This window comes from Periplaneta americana, chromosome 15 (assembly GCF_040183065.1).
Source record: "Periplaneta americana isolate PAMFEO1 chromosome 15, P.americana_PAMFEO1_priV1, whole genome shotgun sequence".
Taxonomy (NCBI): domain Eukaryota; kingdom Metazoa; phylum Arthropoda; class Insecta; order Blattodea; family Blattidae; genus Periplaneta; species Periplaneta americana.
In genome coordinates, this window is record NC_091131.1 from 184,375,373 (window position 1) to 184,397,519 (window position 22,147).

General features: G+C 37.7%; 1 long non-coding RNA gene across 2 annotated transcripts in view; it reads right to left on the bottom strand.

The window, feature by feature from the left end:
• The window catches only part of LOC138715573 (uncharacterized), a 105,928-nt gene that overhangs the window by 23,859 nt on the left and 59,922 nt on the right, over positions 1-22,147 (bottom strand). For both annotated transcript variants that reach the window (XR_011336472.1, XR_011336473.1), the window contains one exon: positions 3,724-3,895. This is a non-coding gene — a long non-coding RNA (uncharacterized lncRNA). The remainder of the gene's footprint in view (positions 1-3,723; positions 3,896-22,147) is intronic.

The following is a 22,147-nucleotide window of genomic DNA, read 5'->3' on the forward strand; positions in this document are numbered from 1 at the left end:
AAAATCACAACAAAGACACCTCTAACCAAAACAAGCCAGATAGTCACGAACCTTAGTACACAGCATCTCATTATTATAGGTTGGGAAACATTTGACATAAACACAATATTGTTAAGTCTAAGCCAACCACTCAAGGAATTTGTATTATAAATGAATACATTGAGAGGTGAAGAGTGGGAGAAATCATGTGAACTGAGGCTTCTGGTATCGGTCATTATGCAGCTTTCACATTTCTGTGTGAGTGGAAAATGACGCACTAATTTTGTCTGGCGCCCTCTTCACAAGGGCAGGGTTCGCTTACGAGCTACTATTATACATCTTCCGCGTTTGTTCTCCTTCTAGAAAAAGTTATTATTACGATTTTGTCACCTTTTAAAATCTACCGCCTCGGCTCCTATCTTGGTAATAGGTACACCACCGCGGACGGCTAATGTAAATTTACGCTGACAATTACGTCACTTGAAATGATGATTTTTGTGAATAAAAAAAATATTGGACATTGATGTTTCAGGGGCAAGAACAATAATTGTTTGTATGCATCTGAAGTCTGATTAGGGTAATATGTAGCTAATCGGTGATGTATGCAATGGACGGGGAAAGGAACTGGCCACCCTACACTATTATCTCCTGGCGTAGTTGTCTCATAATTGGTGCCTTCTTGGTACCACTTGTGAGGTTTCTTTAAGTAACATTTGTTCTAATAAATTATTACGAAATCTAACAAATATTATATCTTTTGGTTAGTTTTAAACTGATGTTGTTGCGGATCGTAAAGGAAACACCAAGTTTCTTCTCCAGTTATTATCCGGTTGAGAAACGTCGGATCATCGTCAGCACTACTGATGAGGTCACCACAAATCGTCATGCGAACATCACGTTGGTCTTGCGACAGGATTCGTGGCACACTATGCTGGGTAACACGAGACATGTTCAGGTCATCAGACAGAATTTTGTAGCAAGTACCATGGCTGACCCCTACTGTTGCAGCGATATCGTCTACCGATTGGGAGCGGTTAGCACGCACCAACGTTGCAACTTCTTGGATCTTGCGTTCAGTTCGAATTGTTTGTGGCCGACCAGTACGCACATCATCTTCCAAGGTCAGAAAAATGCGCTTGCTTTAACATCACTGGGCTATGCTTTACAAAATTGCCCAGTGTTATTCATATTGTAAATGTGTATACGTCACACTGTTTAACATAAATATTGGAATAATTTTACTCCCGCCTTTCTGTATTTGTTGTACACACCAGGTCGAATTATGTTTATAATTGTTTCAATACATACTATGAAAGGTATTAAAATTGGTGGAGTTCCTATGTTTTCTCATCAGAAGGAATTGCTAAATTACAATAATTTGGTTTTAAGGTACGTTTTCCTCGGTACGACTATTGTGATGATCGTTCAACGATGATCGTGCAACGATAATCGTTGAGCACTATTTCTTTGTATTTTCTAGAGTCGCGGCAGTCGCTCGGAGGAAAACAGCTCCATAGAGAATACAAAGAAATAGTGCTCAACGATTATCGTTGCACGATCATCGTTGCACGATCATCGTTGAACGATCATCGCAAATAGTCGCACCGAGGAAAACGTACCTTAAGAGACCATTACTTGCTTTCAGTCCTCTGATGATTCACGTAGAAAAAGCATAGCTAAGCAGACCGAACAGGCGCTACTAGGAGCGAACAGCCCGTCTCAATAAAATCGTAATGAAACAGAAGTGCTACGCATTCTCATACGCGCTGAGTACTTATTCTTCTCGAAATTCTTTCATGGAGCGAGTCTTGATGGAAGTCCACTGGCAAGTAGGCAACAGTTTCGCACGACTGTCCACAAGTAGCATATTACAGGGGCACTCGTTTACTGCACATGCGCAGTGTGTTGTAACCGAAACTTGAACAATAAGGGAGCTCCAAATTTTTTTCCATATCTATACAGTACATACTCTTAGATCTGTGATTGATAATTTTGTACGCTACCTGTAACAGTTGGTTTTGCCTAAATCCCAAAAGACACAAAACTTATACGAAAGTCGACCTGATTGGCGAGTTGGTATAGCGCTGGCCTTCTATGCCCAAGGTTACGGGTTCGATCCCGGGCCAGGTCGATGGTATTTAAGTGTGCTTAAATGCTACAGGCTAATGTCAGTAGATTTACTGGCATGTAAAAGAACTCCTGCGGGACAAAATTCCGACACATCCGGCGACGCCGATATAACCTCCGCAGTTGCGAGCGTCGTTAAATAAAACATAACATTAACCTATACGAAGGAACATAGTGTTCTATCGTCGTTAAAATTGCCCGTTCAAGACGTTAGGAAAATGCAATCATTTACTTACTTATTTACTTACATACTTACTTACTTACTTATTACATACTGGCTTTTAAGGAACCCGGAAGTTCATTGCCGGCCTCACATAAGCCCGCCATTGGTCCCTATCCTGAGCAAGATTAATCCATTCTCTACCATCATATCCCACCTCCTTCAAATCCATTTTTATATTATCTTCCCATCTACGTCTCGGCCTCCCTAAAGGTCTTTTTCCCTCCGGCCTCCTAACTAATGCATTTCTGGAATCGCCCATACGTGCTATATGCCCTGCCCATCTCAAACGTCTGGATTTAATGTTCTTAATTATGTCAGGTGAAGAATACAATGCGTGCAGTTCTGTGTTATGTAACTTTCTCCATTCTCCTGTAACTTCATCCTCTTCGCCCCAAATATTTTCCTAAGCACCTTATTCTCAAACACCCTTAACCTATGTTCCTCTCTCAAAGTGAGAGTCCAAGTTCCACAATCATAAAGAACAACCGGCAATATAACTGTTTTATAAATTCTAACTTTCAGACTTTTTTCACAGCAGACTAGATGATAAAAGCTTCTCAACCCAATAATAACAGGCATTTATATTTATTCTGTGTTTAATTTCCTCCCGAGTATCATTTATATTTGTTACTGATGCTCCCAGATATTTGAACTTCTCCACCTCTTCAAAAGATAAATTTCCAATTTTTATATTTCCATTTCGTACAATATTCTCGTCACGAGACATAATCATATACTTTGTATTTTAGAGATGTACTTCCAAACCTATCTCTTTACTTGCTTCCAGTAAAATTCCCGTGTTTTCCCTAATCGTTTGCGGATTTTCTCCTAACATATTCACGTCATCCGCATAGACAAACAGCTGATGTAACCCGTTCAATTCCAAACCCTCTCTGTTATCCTGGACTTTCCTAATGACATACTCTAGAGCAAAGTTAAAAAGTAAAGGTGATAGTGCATCTCCTTGCTTTAGCCCACAGTGAATTGGAAACGCATCTGACAGAAACTGACGTATACGAACTCTGCTTATGTTTCACTGAGACACATTTTAATTAATCGAACTAGTTTCTTGGAAATACAAAATTCAATAAGAATATCATATTAAACTTCTCTCTTGATCGAGTCATATACCTTTTTGAAATCTATGAATAACTGATGCACTGTACCCTCCATTATCTGTCGAATACAAAATATCTGGTCAATAGTTGATCTATTACGCAATCATTTAACTATAATAATTCTCAAAACAAAAGCCTTATATTTCTGGAGGTAAATAATCTTAAACCCTCAGTTTCCTGGTAGTGCAGTGCGGACCAGAAATACTGCTGCAGTAATAGTTCATGCTAATTAAGTTATGTGACCTAATAAAGAAGATGAAAGCCGCAAGATCTTACCTTGTTGGCGAAACGATTAGTTCACTAGCATTACTTCCATTGGGTATCCCATTCCATTGTCTGGTATTCTGTTGTAGCCAAATGTTCGACTGGGTTTGTTGCAGACTCCCACTCCATGGGCTGCATGTCATTTTGAAATGATGCCTTCCAACTGCATGGGCTCCTGATGTCCCTAGAAAATTTCAGAAATGTGGAATAATGAATTTTAAAGTTTAAATCGAGGATGGAGAAGTTTTAAGGGCTATAAATGCCGTAATTTGCCTCACTACAGAACAGAACTAAAGTTGTGTGTCCCAAGATGTAGATTGACGCGTTTAAATTAGTCTTATTCCTAAATGAGTGGATTCTATGAAACATTTAGAGGTCACTTTCTCTGAAAATTTTCTCTGTCGCAGGTAAATGTCTCTGTAAACCTACAATACTGGAAGAAACTGCATAGCCTACATTACTTTCATACATAGGCCTGTAATTCCTGAAATTGTTTCGAAAGTTCTGAAAGATTTGTAAAAGGCCTCCAAAATTTTCGGAACGCTTGGAATTTATTTTAACACAGCTAGTGATAACTGGAGTAGATGGAGTGGGGAAAGGGACTCGTGTGCTGGGGATGATTACACTCCGGCTGATAGATTATGATGTGCGTATATTTTTATCTTTCCACGATCTCGGAGGTATACCTGGTAAGGTTTATCTTGTCTCGGTAGCAATAAAACCAAGTCCCTTCAAATGAGGGTGGAGATTATAGGAGTGTTGTAAATTTTCAGGATTCCTTTCAAAATCTTGTTATTGTACAGGCTACCGGAACTCAGTTTCTTGAAAGACAAGCTCAGTGACGGAACTTTACAGTACGAAGAGAGATATTTTGTTACTTTATTTTGCGCTACAGAATGTATCAACTAGCAGTAGCGGACGGTGGGTTTGAAAGTTGAGGAGGCCAAGACGTGATTGATGAGAATATAAAATATAAGGCCTGTGACATACCTCATTACCAAGCGCAGAATTTATAGATTTTAAGAAATTAAAATTAGGTTTTCCAATTTATGCTTTAGGATATTAAATCTTATGTTTAGGAATTTATTTGATTTTACGGGAAAAAAAAATAAAAATAAACAACATACTGTTAATATATTACAACGGCTTGGTAAAGATTGCCTCTCTTTAGGGCACTCCAAGTCCTAACCTACCAATTACGTAATATTGAATTTGAGAATGTTATGTTATGTTTTATTTAACGACGCTCGCAACTGCAGAGGTTATATCAGCGTCCCCGGATGTGCCGGAATTTTGTCCCGCAGGAGTTCTTTTACATGCCAGTAAATCTACTGACATGAGCCTGTCGCATTTAAGCACACTTAAATGCCATCGACCTGGCCCGGGATCGAACCCGCAACCTTGGGCATAGAAGGCCAGCGCCATACCAACTCGCCAACCAGGTCGACTTGAATTTGAGAATGTTAGGCTTTGCTACATAAAACGAATAAGAAAAGCAATATTTCGAGAGTAAGTAGATAGCAACAAAATTGATTCGAACCTAAGAATCAGGGCTTGCTCAATACTATTACATAGTCTAATTTTACAGCAAATTAACTGGACGTTCCTCTTTCTTCGCCAACCGATCAAATAGGTCACAATATACTGAATAACTGCTACTAGAAGAAGCTAGAGCCAAATCTGAATTTGTTTCTAAACTCTCGATATATTTAAAATACTGTATAAGTAAATACGTCTCGTAACACAAAAGAATAAAATAACAAGAACACCCACAAACAAGAGAAAATCTAACAACATAAATGAAAACTTTTACGCAAGGGGAGAAAACTAACAACACGTGACTCATTTTCTAAAACCAAGAAGAGAGAAAGAGAGAGAGCTTCCCAATACAGTCGAAACCGGCCGTAACTATAAGCAGTACAGTTGTCAGCGGTGGGTAGGACGTCTCCAAATCGGCTCCCTCGCGCGTTCTATTAAGTTTAAACACCCTTCTAACCAGCTATCTTATTGGTTGAACTGCTGTTGTCATAGTTACCGGGGAGTAGCGTCATGTAGCCGACACCTCTCTCCCGCTCTCGCATAGACACAGCAGGCTGCTAGATGTCGACTATACAGGTTACAGCGCTATCTGTTATTTTTCAGTACGAATTATTTGTACTATCTACAGTATAGCGAACGGGCATCACCAACGGGATGTGTTCGGTTTTACGTAACTTACAGTACATCTTAGTCGTAGTGAATAGTAAAATTAATATAAAAGGAAAAATGTTCGTCATTTTCTGTAACTTGAATGTGATCTTAATTCAGCTGAAATTATTACTGCCATATTGTGTCCTGGTAAAATATTAGCGGAGGCCACTGCTACACTATATCCTACCCTATACTATATTATATTATACTATGCAGTACTATATTATACTATATATTATAATCAGACATCGGATTCTAGGGCAAATGCCTATTTTGTTTCTTTAGGAGAAAAGTAAAAATAATTATTAATATTTGTGTTTCATGGAAATTGAAAGGTATTCAAAGAGTTTTATAGTGCCCTAAAATGCCCTAAAACGGTTATTAGAGCCTAATTGGTTAATATTCGCCTAAAAATGCCTAATTCACTGTAAAGTTTCGCATTTTACTCTTACTTTTTATAATTTATACATGCATTCACTGCGAAATTTAAGGCATTTAAAAAGTGGAAAGTTTGCTTCACACCGGCCATGAAACCACTGATAAAGGAAACAAAATGTTTTGAATCTCACGACACTCGCAATAGATTTCACCGAATTTAACATGTTTGGAGGCATAAATGCCGACAAAGAACCAACCTTAGTTTTGAAGCAGGCAACAATCACAACATGTGCTGCTACCGATTCAGAGATATACTATACTATAAAAATGACTGTTTTCGGTCTGAAACCGATTAGCTGTACTGCCCTTCAGAGTGTCATAAAATCACAATTTTTGGAGAAAGAGTGTTTTTGAAATATTTATGAAAAGTCGTAAAACTGCGAATTAGTAGGGTAAACCGTTACAAAATATTTAAAAGAATGGCCCTCCTAGTGTTAACACTACCAGGAAATGCAACAATAAGTGGAAATTTGTATTTTTGTCCAATTGAATCTCAATAACAACGGTTTATTTGAATGCTCGTTAACAGTTGCTCTTTCCCTCACCTTATTTGTGTTGAGAAGTTTTGAGCGGTAGGACGTTTTCCTGTGAAGTTTAAGGCGATGATGCCGAAAAATATAAGTGCAAAATCTACATTGATCCGGCACTGGCTAACAGAATATTCAGAATTCACTTATGATGGAAAAATAATATTCTGCAAGATTTGTAGCAAACAGGTATGTAACAGTAGTTGAAATATATAAATTCTATTAATTTTAATGAGTAGGCCTATAATATTTATAAATTGACTGAGCTATCCTGAGGTATAATTCTTTTTAAGACCACTACACTTTAACCTTTTTTCCGATAGTTAAAGTATTTGCAGGTCATTAAAATTTTGATTGTTCGAACCCACTAACTTTATGATAGAAATACGGCAATACAACAATTAGAATTTTATTTTAATTCAGTTTACTTTACATTTTTAGATTTCGCAAGAAAAGAAGTGCCACCTAAAGCAGCATGTGCAAGGAGCGGCTCATAAGGCTAAAGCTCAGCAGAAAAAACAACTGCAACAAACTTTACTGACACAGCCTACTTCATCCAATATCAGCAGCAATTTCTATGCTGATTTAACCAGAGCGTTTGTTGCTGCTAACATTCCCTGGAATGCAATTGAAAATCCGGTTTTAAGACAGTTTTTACAAAAATACTGCAAACAAAATATCCCATCTGAGTCGACCCTAAGAAAAATTACTTAGACAGAATATACAATGAAACTTTAGCTTCCATTCGGGAGGATATAGGTGATTCTTACATATGGGTCTCTGTGGATGAAACCTCAGATCCTATGAATAGGTATATAGCAAATATGGTAGTAGGAAAACTTAGTCCTGATGGACCTTCGATTCCACACCTCGTATGTGTTAAGGAACTTTCGAAAGTGAATAGCCAAGCCATTGCTTATTTTGTAAATAAAGGCCTACAGTCTTTATACTCAGGTAATATAGACGATTCTAAAGTTCTGTTGTTTTGTACTGATGCTGCCTCATACATGGTTGCTGCAGCTCCACTTCTTAAAACATTTTATCCTAACCTCACGCATGTAACCTGTCTAGCACATGGCCCTCACAGGGTTTCTGAAACAATCCGGAATGAATTTCCTCTTGTCAATTCGTTTATTTCTAACACAAAAAAATGTTTTTGTAAAGCCCCATCCAGGATTTCAATATTCAGAGAGAACTTTCCAGATATCCCACTCCCACCTCAGCCGGTTGTTACACGATGGGGAACCTGGATTCAGTCAGTGGTGTATTATTCTAAGTATTTTAAAGAAGTGGTCACAGTTATTGATAAATTACCTGAAACTGATAGTGCAGCGTGTGTGAAAGCAGTGAAAGATTGTCTGAATGACTCACGAGTGAAAAACGATATTGCCTACATAACATCAAACTTTTCTTTCATACCTGCAAGCATTGAACAGTTAGAACGTGAAGAACAATCTCTTTGTATCCAAATAGCAATAGTAAAGGAAGCCCAAGTGAACATACATTCTGCTTTGGGCGAAACTGGGAAAAAAGTTAAAAATAAGTGGGACAACGTATTAAATAAGAATGTAGGATTTTCATTGTTGGAAAAAGTATCAAGAGTGATATCGGGGGAAAGTGTAAATGTTCCAGTAAGTATTGATGTTTCTATTGTACCTAATTTAAAATTTGCGCCTCTCACATCAGTTTCGGTTGAAAGAAGTTTTTCTGCTTTCAAAATGATTCTCAGTGACAAAAGGCAAAGGTTAACTGTGGAGAATTTAGAAAAAATTCTGGTGGTGTACTGTGCAGATAATTATAATAAAGTCTGAGCATGGAACTGAATTTCAATAACTTAAAATGAGTAATCTTGATATCAATAATCATTATTTCATTAGTTTCAATATATTAAATTTGTGCAGCTCTGTTTATAAATATAATATAGTATTCTTTTTTAATGTTTAAACATACTTTTTTGTGCGTATTTTAGTGTATAACTAAAAATTTCAGTGAAAGAAATAAGTATGATACCTTGATGTGCCTAAAATGCCTATTTTCATTAAAATAGAGCCTAATTTTACAAATTTTGAGCTTATTTTAGGCGCCTAAAACTGCAATTTTTAGTGCCTAAAAATCCGATGTCTAATTATAATACAATACTACAATATATATATATATATATATATATATATATATATATATATATATGTTATACAATACCACACTATACTATATATTACTGTACATTATACTACTATACTATAATATACCATACTGTATAATAAAATATACTATAATATATTATACTATATACTATAACATGCTATACTATACACTGTACCATACTTTATACTGTACTGAACTATTTTATACTATGCAAAAATATGCTTCCTTACAAATGGCTTTTAAAAACCTGGAGGTTCATTTCCGAGGCTTATTGTATGGTTTCGTAACAAGCTGGATTTTACGGACATGGGTTGTTAGCCCTTCGTCCAACCCCCAAGCTGGAGGACCACCCCTTATCGGCTGTCCACGACTGCTTATTCAATATATTCGCAGCTACCCTCCATATCTGGAGGCCGTCTCCTCTATCCGCAACCTGAGGACGCGCCATGCCGTGGTGATAGGGACCCACAATACATGGACTACACTACACTACACTACACTGCACTACACTACACTACACTACATTACACTACACTATATTGTCCTATATACTATACTGTACCATATACTATATACTACACTGTACTAAATACTATAGTGTACCATATACAATACTGTACTATACTATACTATACTAGACTATACTATACTATACTATACTACACTATACTATACTATACTATACTATACTATACTGTATACTATACCATATAAACTATACGATACTCTATACTATACTATATTATATACTATACTACACTGTATACGATAATATACTGTACATATGATAATCTATACTATACTATATTATACTATGCTATGTTATATACTATACTATATACTGTATACTATACTATATAAACTATACGATACACTATACGATACACTATACTATACTATACTAAACTATACTATACTATACTATACTCTACTACACTATACTATACTATACTATATACTATACTGTATACTAGACTATATATTATACGATATTCTATACTATAATATACTGTATAATATATTATATATAGTATGCTATACCATACCATACTATAATCTATTATATACTATACTATACTGTATACCATACAATATATACTATACGATACTCTATATTATGCTGCACTACACTGTACTATAATATTCTATAGTATACTATACTATACTGCACTATACTATACTATATTACACTATATACTATACTGTATACTTTACTACATATACTATACGATACTCTATACTATACTATACTATACCATACTATACTATATACTATACTGTATAATATACTATATATTCTATACGATACTCTATACTATACTATACTGTACACTATGCTTTACTATATACCAAATACTATATATCATATATTATCTTGTATTCTACCATAGACTATAATGTATACTATACTAAATACTATACCATATACTACAACGTATACAATATACTATACCATATACTAAACTGTATACTATGCTATATACTATACTGTATACTATACTATATGCTATACCATATACAATACTGTATAGTATACTATATAATATCCTGTATACTATACTACATATTATACCATATAATATACCATATGCTATACTGTATACTATACCATATACTATAACATATACTATACTATATACTACAGTGTATACTATACCAATTACTATAATATATACTATACCATATACTATACTGTATACTATACTATATACTATACTATATACTATACCATATACTATACTATATACTATACCATATACTATAATGTACACTATAATATATACTATACCAAATACTATACAGTATACCTTACTGTACACTATACTGTATACCATATTATATACTATACCATATACTATACTATATACTATATTACATAGTATACTGTTTACTGTACTAAATACTACACCATATACAAAACTATATGCAATATACTATTCCATATACTATGCTGTATACTATACTATATATTATATTGTATATTATACTGTATACTATACCATATACTTTACCAAATACTATACTGTATACTATATTATATACTATATTGTATACTATAATATATACTATACCATATACTATACTGTATACTATATTATATACTACACCATATACTATACTATATACTATAATATATACTATACTATATACTATACCATATACTATACTCTATACTATAATATAAACTATACCAAATATTATACAGTATAACATATTATATACTGTACTACATACTACACTGTATACTATACTAAATACTATACCATATACAATACTACATACTGTATGCTATTCCATATACTATACCATATACTATACTGTATGCTATACTATATGTTATACTGTATACTATACCGTATAATATACCATATACTACACTATATTCTATACTGTATAGTATATTATATACTATACTGTACACTATACCATATACTATACTATATACTATACCATGTACTATCACATATACTATACTGTATACTACAATATATTCTATACCATATACTATACTATATACTATACCATGTACTATACTATATACTATACCATATACTATACCATATAATATTATGTATACTATACTATACTATATACTATATTATACTTTTCACATTATACTATTCTACACTGTATGTCATTCTATACTATTTTATACTGAATGCCATACTGTACTATACTGTATACTATACTATACCATACTATACAGTAGGCCTATACTATACACTATAGTTCACTCTACTATACTATACTATTGCTATACTAACTACTGTTACTGTTACTGTAACTATAACTATAACTGTAACTATAACTATGAGTATAACTATAACTATTACTATTACTATACTCTATATACTATACCATATTATATACTGTATACTATGCTATATGCTGTACCATATACTATACTATATACTATACCATATACTATACTGTATACTATAATATATACTATAACATATACTATAATGTATACTATATACTATACCATATAATATAATGTATACTATACTATATACTATACCATATACCATACTGTATACTATACTAAGTAATATACCATATACTATACTGTATAATATACTATATACTGTACCATATACTATACTGTATACTATATTATATACTATACTATACTGCATGCTATACCATATACTACACTGTATACTATACCATATACTATACTATGTACTCTTCCATATACTATACCATATACTACACCATATACTATACTATGTACTATACCTTATAGGCCTACCATACTGTATACCATACTATATACTACACCATATCATATTATATATTATACTATATACTGTACTATATACTATACCATATACTATAATGTATAATCTACTATATACTGTACTGTGTACCATAGTATATACTATTCTATACCATATACTATACCAGGCTATATGTCATATTATACTATTCTACACGGTATGTCATTCTATACTATTCTATACTGTATGCCATGCTATACTATACTGTATGCTATACTATACCATACCATACAGTAGGCCTATACTATATACTATACACTATAGGCTACTATATTATACTATACTATTACTATAGTAATTACTGTTACTGTTACTGTAACTGTAACTATAAGTATAACTACAAGTATAACTATTAGTATTACTATTATTATTACTATACTATACTATGCTGTACTATGAATTGTTGCTGCTTTCTATTAGTTTTTACAATGAAACGACTCAGGAGCCACATTCAGATAGTTAACAATTTCAATATTCCAAACTAAAAGAAGTATCAGTATATTAAAATAACACGTTTTCCTGCACTCTGCTTAAAATTTAATTACGCTGTGATTTCCGAAAGCGCTTACACAAATACTCACCAACTGTGTATTTAATAACATATATTTTTTTTTAATTTCCACTTTTGAGTTGTGATTCTCATCTCCGTCTCTCTCCGGAACTGAATTGATATTCTCACAGAATCAGTTGCATTGGCCTTAATTGCTAACTACATTCAACATGCGAATCAAATGCATGAGCTTAGCTTGCACCAAGTCTGTTGCCATTCCCACATTAATTTCAGTGCAGTCTAGTGGCAGCAAGAGAAAAAGACATTTGTGGAACGGAAGTGTGAAAAAAATAGAAACAAAAAAGAACGTACACTTCTTTCCTCATGTTTGGCCATAAAAATATGATTAATGCATAATATACAGCTCTAAATATTCCTAAGCATGATTTACCTAAAGGGAAATGAAAGAATTAAATGGAAAATGCAGCTTAATTGTCGCCAAATTGAGTGGAACCAAGGGACCGAGAGTGAGATTGATACATATTTCTATGCACATAACGAAAGAGGCCGCAAAGCAAATTGAGATTTTGAGTTCATTTTTTCGGAATTCCAATACGTCAAGTATCAAATTAAAACGAGAAGAATATTATTCCATCATATGATTAATTTTTTATGTAAATTTCTTTTGATTAATTAAAGTAGTCCTATTTCTGGCTTTTATTTTCGCTTCGTTTTCACTTTTCTTAACTTCACATAGCACACACTCTTTCTTAAACGGTATAGTTTTTTCATTAGTTTTATATAATATTTACAGAATCCTGAATCCAGAATATAACAATTGCGTATGTTACGTCGTAACAACATACATTGCCTCTCAAGACAACCCAATTCGATACTACATGACTTACATGAACTTCCGTGAGGAGTATATAATTATACATCTTCTTCGATCCAGTTATGGATATAATGTGTAGAATTAGGAAAGTATTAATTTTATACTTTTAAAATACATCGCGAAACACATTGCTACACACATCACTTATGATCAGGCTTCGAGACTTCGGACCCAATAGAGCAGCTCAGTGGGAAATCCGCATAACGGCGTACTGAGTATAGTGATAAAGCAAACAGTGGGTGGGGGTACTGTAGAATGAATGCCAACAAATACGCAAAGGAAAACGCTCTGGATTTGAAGGTTCTGACGAATAATTTGGTTTTCATACAAACTGTGTCTGGAACTATTACACGGTTAGAAAAGTCAGAGCAAGAGATGCCGGAAGCCCACAAATTAATTTAGAAAATAATGCAGAGAATTAATGAGACATCAAGTACAGCGGTACTGAACGTTTAAAACAGAAGTGGAAATCAATTTTATGTAAAAATAACGGATATGGAACATTGTGTAACATGAACAGCAAATTAGTGGACATAGAGTCACCCGACAGTAAAGGACTGTCTCTTAGAGACTGCAATGATGTTAGGTTTTTTCGCTTTGCTCCTATCACGCATTGCGACGTAGAGCGCAGCTTTCTACAGTACAAACTTTGGCAGATAGCCGAAAAAGATTTGCGTTAGAGACACTGATAATGTATCTTGTAGTAGGTACATTGCAATTCGGTACCGTAACTGCACTTCCTAAAGACGAACAATAGGATAAATGAAAAAATTGAAATTCCTACATGCTTATTTCCACCATTAACACTGTGTATAATTAAACAAATGCTTATAAAAGACAGGAGAATAAATGCTTTTCACATTCTTTTGACATTATCATTGTTTAATGTATATTTACTTACAGAATGTACATATGTGTGTTTCCCCATACTACCGTACTCTACTCTAAATAGCAACGTTGTTACCTCAACACATCTCTATCTACCTGCAGCGAGTCAACAACCTATAGTGCATGCACAGTAAACTTATTGTATCGGGTCCAAAGTCTCGAAGCCTGCTTATGATACATAATAAAGTTTCAATCTCAACGACGATATACATCAATATCAAATATATCAACATAATTAATTGCTTCTTATAAGTTCGTGTGTACATCTTCAACTTTACCTTTGAACAGTCTCACTAAGCTTCAAGCACATCATAATAGTAACTGGCAAATTCTAAATATCTTCAACGTATGTAAGTAATGTATCGAGTTCAACTAAATATTTGATATTTATGCAATACAAAATAATATTTAGTGCATTCACTCATTTGTGTAATGGCATATTAAACAATACTTTATAATCTATATTACTGGTTATTCAATTTACATTAAACAACCCTCGGCATATACATTTATACATCAAATTACATAAAAAATGAAATAGGCATAACAAACTTAATCATTTTCTTGCATGTACATATTAAGTTGATGTCCATTATAGCCTATTACAACGTATTACAAAAAATGGTAACCAAATTCAATTACACAATATATATTCAAATGCAGTATTTATGATCACTTTTAATTAATTATTGAGCACGTAGCACACTTCCTAAATTCACATGTAGTATTTTGAAAACACTCCGTCTTCGATTTCTTGATCTTCAAAAAATTTTATTGAATATTTTTAAGGATTCAATCCAAATATTACATTACCATTTATATTTTGGCCATTGATGATCCTATTGGGTTTATATTTTTCTGGATTTTTTTATACTGAACAATGCGTGTATTTAATCTTTTTTTCTTTCTAAATTATTCTGTAGTGCTTTTATTCTGGATATTTATGGTCACCCTCATTGAGGGCAGATTATTTTGCGAAAAATTAATATAATGTTTAAATAAATTTCTTCATCGCTCATTGCACTCACATCACAGTATAATCACATATTTTTCAAATAACATTATTGTTGTTTTTAATGTGTCATATATTTGTTAAATATGCATATTTAATACGTTTTATATTAATACTTCTATTTACTTGTCTATGGTTAATACTATCTCAGTATCACAAAATTACTACACCTTGTTCAAGGTTTCCATATGTCCTTTTATGAAATATAACTATTTGCCTAGTAGCATTTACGCACACACACTTCAACATATTTAACATCGTTAGTTCAATTAAATATGCAAATTTACAACATTTTGATTGTTCAAGTATGCTTAAGTGTTTCACGGTTTTTAACATTTTAATCTTGACAATCCTAAACCACACTGTAACACGTATTTTCTTCACATTTTGTGTTGCATTATGTTGTTTTTCATTAGATATCTCTAACTCGTATCTGAAGATGTCATACTGTATGGTGAAAACGTTAACATTTTTAATAATATAACGCAAATTGATAAGTGTACAATTTTCATTAAAAATAAGTCATATAATGGAATAATATTGTTCCCTATTCAATTTAAAAAAAGAGAGAAAGTTTTCATTGTTTGTAACGTTGAGTGCGCACATATAAGTAGTCTACTACAATATTACTGTAACAGAGAACCACAGGTGTAGCTCGATCGGTTAAGGCGTTGCCTGCCGTTCCGGAGTTGCGCTCGGGCGCGGATTCGATTCCCGATTACCTGGTTGGGTTTTTCCGAGATTTTCCCCAACTTTAAGGCAAATGTCATGTAATCTATAGCGAATCCTCGGCCTCATCTCGTCAAATATCATCTCATTATCACCAAAATCCATCGACGCTAAATAATCTCGTAGTTGATACAGCGTCGTTAAAAAACCAAGTAAAAAAACTGTAACAGAATTGCTTAACTGTGAACAAGTGGTGAGGGAAACGTAGGAACATACCGAGAACGCTCTATCTGAAAATGGCTCTGAGATATAACATTTATATCTACTTACGCCTAAAAAGGCGAACCCCACAAAAGACCAGCGGCCAATCTTCGTTATAATTTCCACATTTTCTTCGTCTTCTTCTGCTGGTAGGTCTACAATGGTTCTGGCATGGGATGTAGCAATGGGAGCTAGCATGGGATTTAATATGGAAACTGGCATGAAAGCTAATATGATATACCATTGCAGCGCTGGCATGGAATCTCGCATGGGAGCTGGCAATGGACGTTGCAATGGGAGCTAACAAGGAAACTGAAATTGGAGGTATTATGGGATCAAGCATGGGAGCGCTAGCATGGGATTTAACAAGGAAAGTGGCATGAGAGCTAATATGGGATATAGCATTGAAGCGTTGGCATGGGATAAAGCATGGGAGCTGGCAATGGTCGTTGGCATGGGAACTAACAAAGAAACTGACATGGGAGCTAATATGGGATATAGAAATGGGAGCTAGCATGGGATTTAACAAGGAAACAGGCATAGGAGCTAATGTGGGATTTAGCAATGGAGCAAGCATGGGATTTAACAGGGAAACTGTCATGGGAGCTAATATGGGATCTAGCAATGGGAGCTAGCATGGGATTTAACAAGGAAACAGTCATGGGAGCTAATATGGGATCTAGAATGGGATTTAACAAGGAAAGTGGCATGGGAGCTAATATGGGATATAGCAATGGGAGCTAGCATGGGATTTAAAAAGGAAACTGTAATGGGAGCTAATTTGGGATATAGCAATGGGAGCTAGCATGGGATTTAACAGGCAAACTGTCATGGGAGCTAATATGGGATATAGCAATGGGAGCTAGCATGGGATTTAAAAAGGAAACTGTCATGGGAGCTAATATGGGATATAGCAATGGGAGCTAGCATTCAATATAACAAGGAAACTGGCATAGGAGCTAATATGGGATATAGCAATGGGAGCTAGCATGGGCTTTAACAAGGAAACTGATATGGGAGCTAATATGGGATCTAGCAATGGGAGCTAGCATGGGATTTAACAAGCGAACTGGCATGGGAGCTAATATGGTATATAGCATTGCAGCGCTGGCATGGGATCTCGCATGGGAGCTGGCAATGGCGTTGGCATTGGAGCTAACAAGGAAATTGGCATGGGAGCTGATACGGGTTCTAGCATGGGAGCTGCAAATGCGATATGGTACGGGATCTGGCATGGAATCTGGAATGGGATTTAGTATAGGAGCGCAAGCGACGGATATGGCAATGGGAGCACTGGCATGGAATCTTGCAAGGAAATTTGCATGGGTGCTATCATGGGAGCTGGCAATGGAAGCTGGTATGGCATCTCGGATAGAAGCTACCATGGGAGTTCGCACAGGATCGCTGGCATAGCATCTGACAAGGGATTTGGAATGCAACACTGAATGAGATCTATCATGCGATCTAGCATGGAATCTGACATGGGATCTGGCATTGAAGCTGACATGAGAACTAGCATGGTAGCTGACATGGAATCTCTGCCATGAGAGCTCGCATGGTACCTTGCAAGGGCTCTGGCATGGGACCCCGCAATATATCTGGCATGGGTGCGGGTAATGGCACGTGGCATTGATTCAGGCCTGGGAACTGCCTTGGGATCGCTGGCATGGGACAAGTCATGGGAACTAGCAATGGGAGCTGTTATTGGATCTGACGTGGGAGCTGATAAGGGATCTATCATGGGATGACTGGCAAGCGAGCCGGAAATAAGAGCTAGCGTGGAATGTAGCATGGGATATTGCAAGGAATATGGCATGGGAGGTGGCAAGGAATTTGACATGGGAGATGGCACGGGTGTTCTGGCATAGTATCTGGCAAGGGATTTTGCATGGGAGCTCGCATGAGACCTTGTAAGGGATCTGGCATGGAAGCTGTCATGCGAACTAACATCGGTGACATGGGGGCCAACATGGGATCTAGCAGTGAAAGCTTACATGGGAGGTAATATTGGATCTGGTATGGGAGCTCGCAAGGAATCTGGAATGGGCTCTAGCATTGGAGCGCAAGCGAAGGATATGACAATGGGAGCTCGCACGGGAGCACTGGCATGGGATCTTGCAAGGAATCTTGCATGGGTGCTAGCATGGGAGGTGGCAATGGAAGATGTTATGGCATCTCGGATGGAAGGAATCATGGGAGTTCGAATGGGATCGCTGGCATGGCATCTGCCAAGGGATTTGGCTTGCGATCTAGCATGGAATTTGTCATGCGATCTAGCATGATATCTGGCATGCGATCTAACATCGGATCTGGCATGGAAGCTGGCAATTAGAACTGACATAATATCTAGCATGGTAGGTGACATGGAATCGCTGGCAGGAGAGCTCGCATGACAACTTGCAAGGGATCTGGTAAGATTCCTCCCAATATATCTGGCATAGGAACGGGCAATGGGACGTGGCATGGAATTAGGCATGGGAACAGCCTTGGAATCGCTAGCATGGGAACTGGCAATGGGAGGTAGTATAGGATCTGACGTGGAAGCTGATAAGCGCTCTTCCTTGGGATCACTGGCAAGAGAGACGGAAATGAGAGCTTGCATAGGAGATTGCAAGGAATCTGGCATGGGAGCTCACAAGGGTGTGCTGGCAAGGCATCTGGCAAGGGATTTGGCATGGGACCTCTCATGAGACCTTTTAAGGGATCTGGCATGGAAGCTATCATGCGAACTAGCATATCTGGCAAGCGATATAGCATGGAATCTGTCATGCGATCTAACATCGGATCAGGCATGAAGGCTGGCAATTAGAAATGACATGAGATCTAGCATGGTAGGTGACATGGAATCGCTGGCATGAGAGCTCGCGTGACAACTTGCAAAGGAACTGGTAACGTTCCTCCCAATATATGTGGCATAGGATCGGGCAATGGGACGTGGCATTGAATCAGGCATGGGAAATGCCATGGGATCGCTGGCATGGGAACTGGCAATGGGAGGTAGTACAGGATCTGACGTGGGAGCTGATAAGGGATCTACCTTGAGTTCACTGGCAAGAGAGCCGGAAATGAGAGCTTGCATGGGAGATTGCAACGAATCTGGAATGGGAGCTGTCAAGGAATCTGACATGGGAGCTGGCACGGGTGTGCTGGCATTGCATCTGGCAAGGGATTTCGCATGGGAGCTCGCATGAGAGTTTTTAGGGATCTGGCATGGAAGCTGTCATGCTAACCGACATCGGTGACATGGGGGCTAGCATGGGACAATAGCAGTGAGAGCTTTGAATGGGAGCTAATATTGGACCTGATATGGGAGTTGGAAAGCAATCTGGAATAGGATGTAACATGGGAGCGCAAGCGAAGAATATGGCAATGGGAGCACGCATGGGAGCAATGGCATGGCAAGTGTTATGCTATCTGGCATGAAAACTGGCGTAGGAGCTGGCATGGGGGCTGGTGTAGGACCTGGCAGGGTGGCTGGCATGGGAGCTGGCGTGCGACCTGTGATGGGCGTAGACATGGGGATTGTCATGGGAAATGTCGTGGGAGCTGGCATGGAGGATGGTGTAAGACTTGGCAGGGGTCTGTCATGGCAGCTGGCGTGGAAGTTGGCAGGCAGCCAGGATCGACGCAGGCATGTTAACTAGAACGGCAGCTGGTACGTCAGCTGGCATGTCATCCAACATTCCTGGTGGTTATTTATCTGGCATCGGAGCTGACATAGAGCTCGAATGGGGAATGGCAAGGAAGCTGGCGTGGGGGCTGGCATATCATTTGGAATGGGAGCAGGAAAGGGAAATAGCATGACATCTAAGGCACGTATACACGCACTTATTCTGGCACGAAGCATGGCAAATTGAATATCAACTGGCAAGGGGCCTGGCATGAAACTTGGCAGGAATGCTGCCATGGGGGTTGGCATGGGAGCTGGCAGGGGGGCGGGCATGGGAGCTGGAAGTGGGGCTGGCTTGGGATCTCGCATGACATCCAAGGCACATATACAGGCACTTATTCTGGCACGACGTATGGTAAATTGAATGTCAAGTGGCAGATTGGCTAGCATGGGACGTGGCATGGGGGCTGGTGTGGGACCTGGCAGGAGCGCTAGCATGGGAGCTGAAATAAAGGGCTGGCGTGGGAGCTGGCATGAGAGCTAGCATGGGAGCTGGCATGGGGGCTAGCATGAGAGCTGCCACGGAAGATAAGATCGAGTCTGGCATTTTAAATAGATTAGCAGCTAGTATGTTAGCTGGCATGGCATACAGCATGGCTGGTGGTATGTTATCTAGCATGATTCCTAGTGTGGCAAGTGGCATGTCAGCTGGAATGGGAGCTGGCATGAGATCTAGCATGGTAAATGTCAATGAATCGCTGGCATGAGAGCTCGCATGACAACTTGCAAGGGATCTGGCATGGATCCATTCTATATATCTGGCATATGAACGGGTAATGGGACGTGGCATGGAATCAGCCATGGGAACTGCCATGGGATAGCTGGCATGGGATAAGGCATGGGAACGGGCAATGGGAGGTAGTTTAGGATCTGACGTGGGAGCTGATAAGGAATCTACCTTGGGATCACTGGCAAGAGAGAAGGGAAATGTGAGCTTGTATGAGAGATTGCAACGAATCTGTCATTGGAGCTATGAAGGAATCTGACATGGGAACTGGCACGGGTGTGCTGGCATGGCGACTGCCAAGGATTTCACATGGGAGCTAGCATAAGATTTGTAAGGTATCAGGCATGGAAGCTGTCATACGAACTAACATCGGTGACATGGGGGCTAACATGAAATTTAGCTGTGAGAACCTGCATGGGAGTCAATATTGTATCTGGTATGGGAGCTCGCAAGGAGTCTGGAATGGGATCTAGCATAAGAGCGCAAGCCAAGGATATGAATTTGGGAGCTAGCAAGGGAGCACTGGCATGGGATCTTGCAAGGAATCTAGCTTGGGTGATAGCATGGGAGGTGGCAATGGAAGCTGTTATGGCACCTCGGATGGAATGTATCATGGGAGTTCGCATGGGATAGCTGGCATGGCATCTGGCAAGGGACCTGGCTTGCAATCTGGCATGGGATCTGTCATGCGATCTAGCATGATATCTGGCATGCGATCTAACATCGGATCTGGCATGGAATTGGTATATTAGAACTGACATGAGTTCTAGCATGTTATGTGACATGGAATTGCTGGCATGAGAGCTCCCTTGACAACTTGCAAGGGATCTGGTAAGGTTCCTCCTAATATATCTGGCATAGGAACGTGTATTGGGCCGTGACATTGAATCATGCATGGGAACTGTCATGGAATCGCTGGCATGGAAACTGGCAATGTGAGGTAGTATAGGATCTGACGTGGGAGCTGATAAAGGATCTACCTTGGGATCACTGTCAAGAGAGCCGGAAATGAGAGCTTGCATGGGAGATTGCAAGCAATCTGTCTTGGGAGTTGTCAAGGGTGTGCAGGAATACCATCTGGCAAAGGATTTCGCATGGGAGCTCGTATGAGACATTTAAGGGATCTGCAATGGAAGCTTTCATGGGAACTAGCATGATATCTGGCGTGCGATTTAGCATGGGATCTGTCATGCAATCTAACATCGGATCTGTCATGGATGCTGGCAATTAGAACTGACAT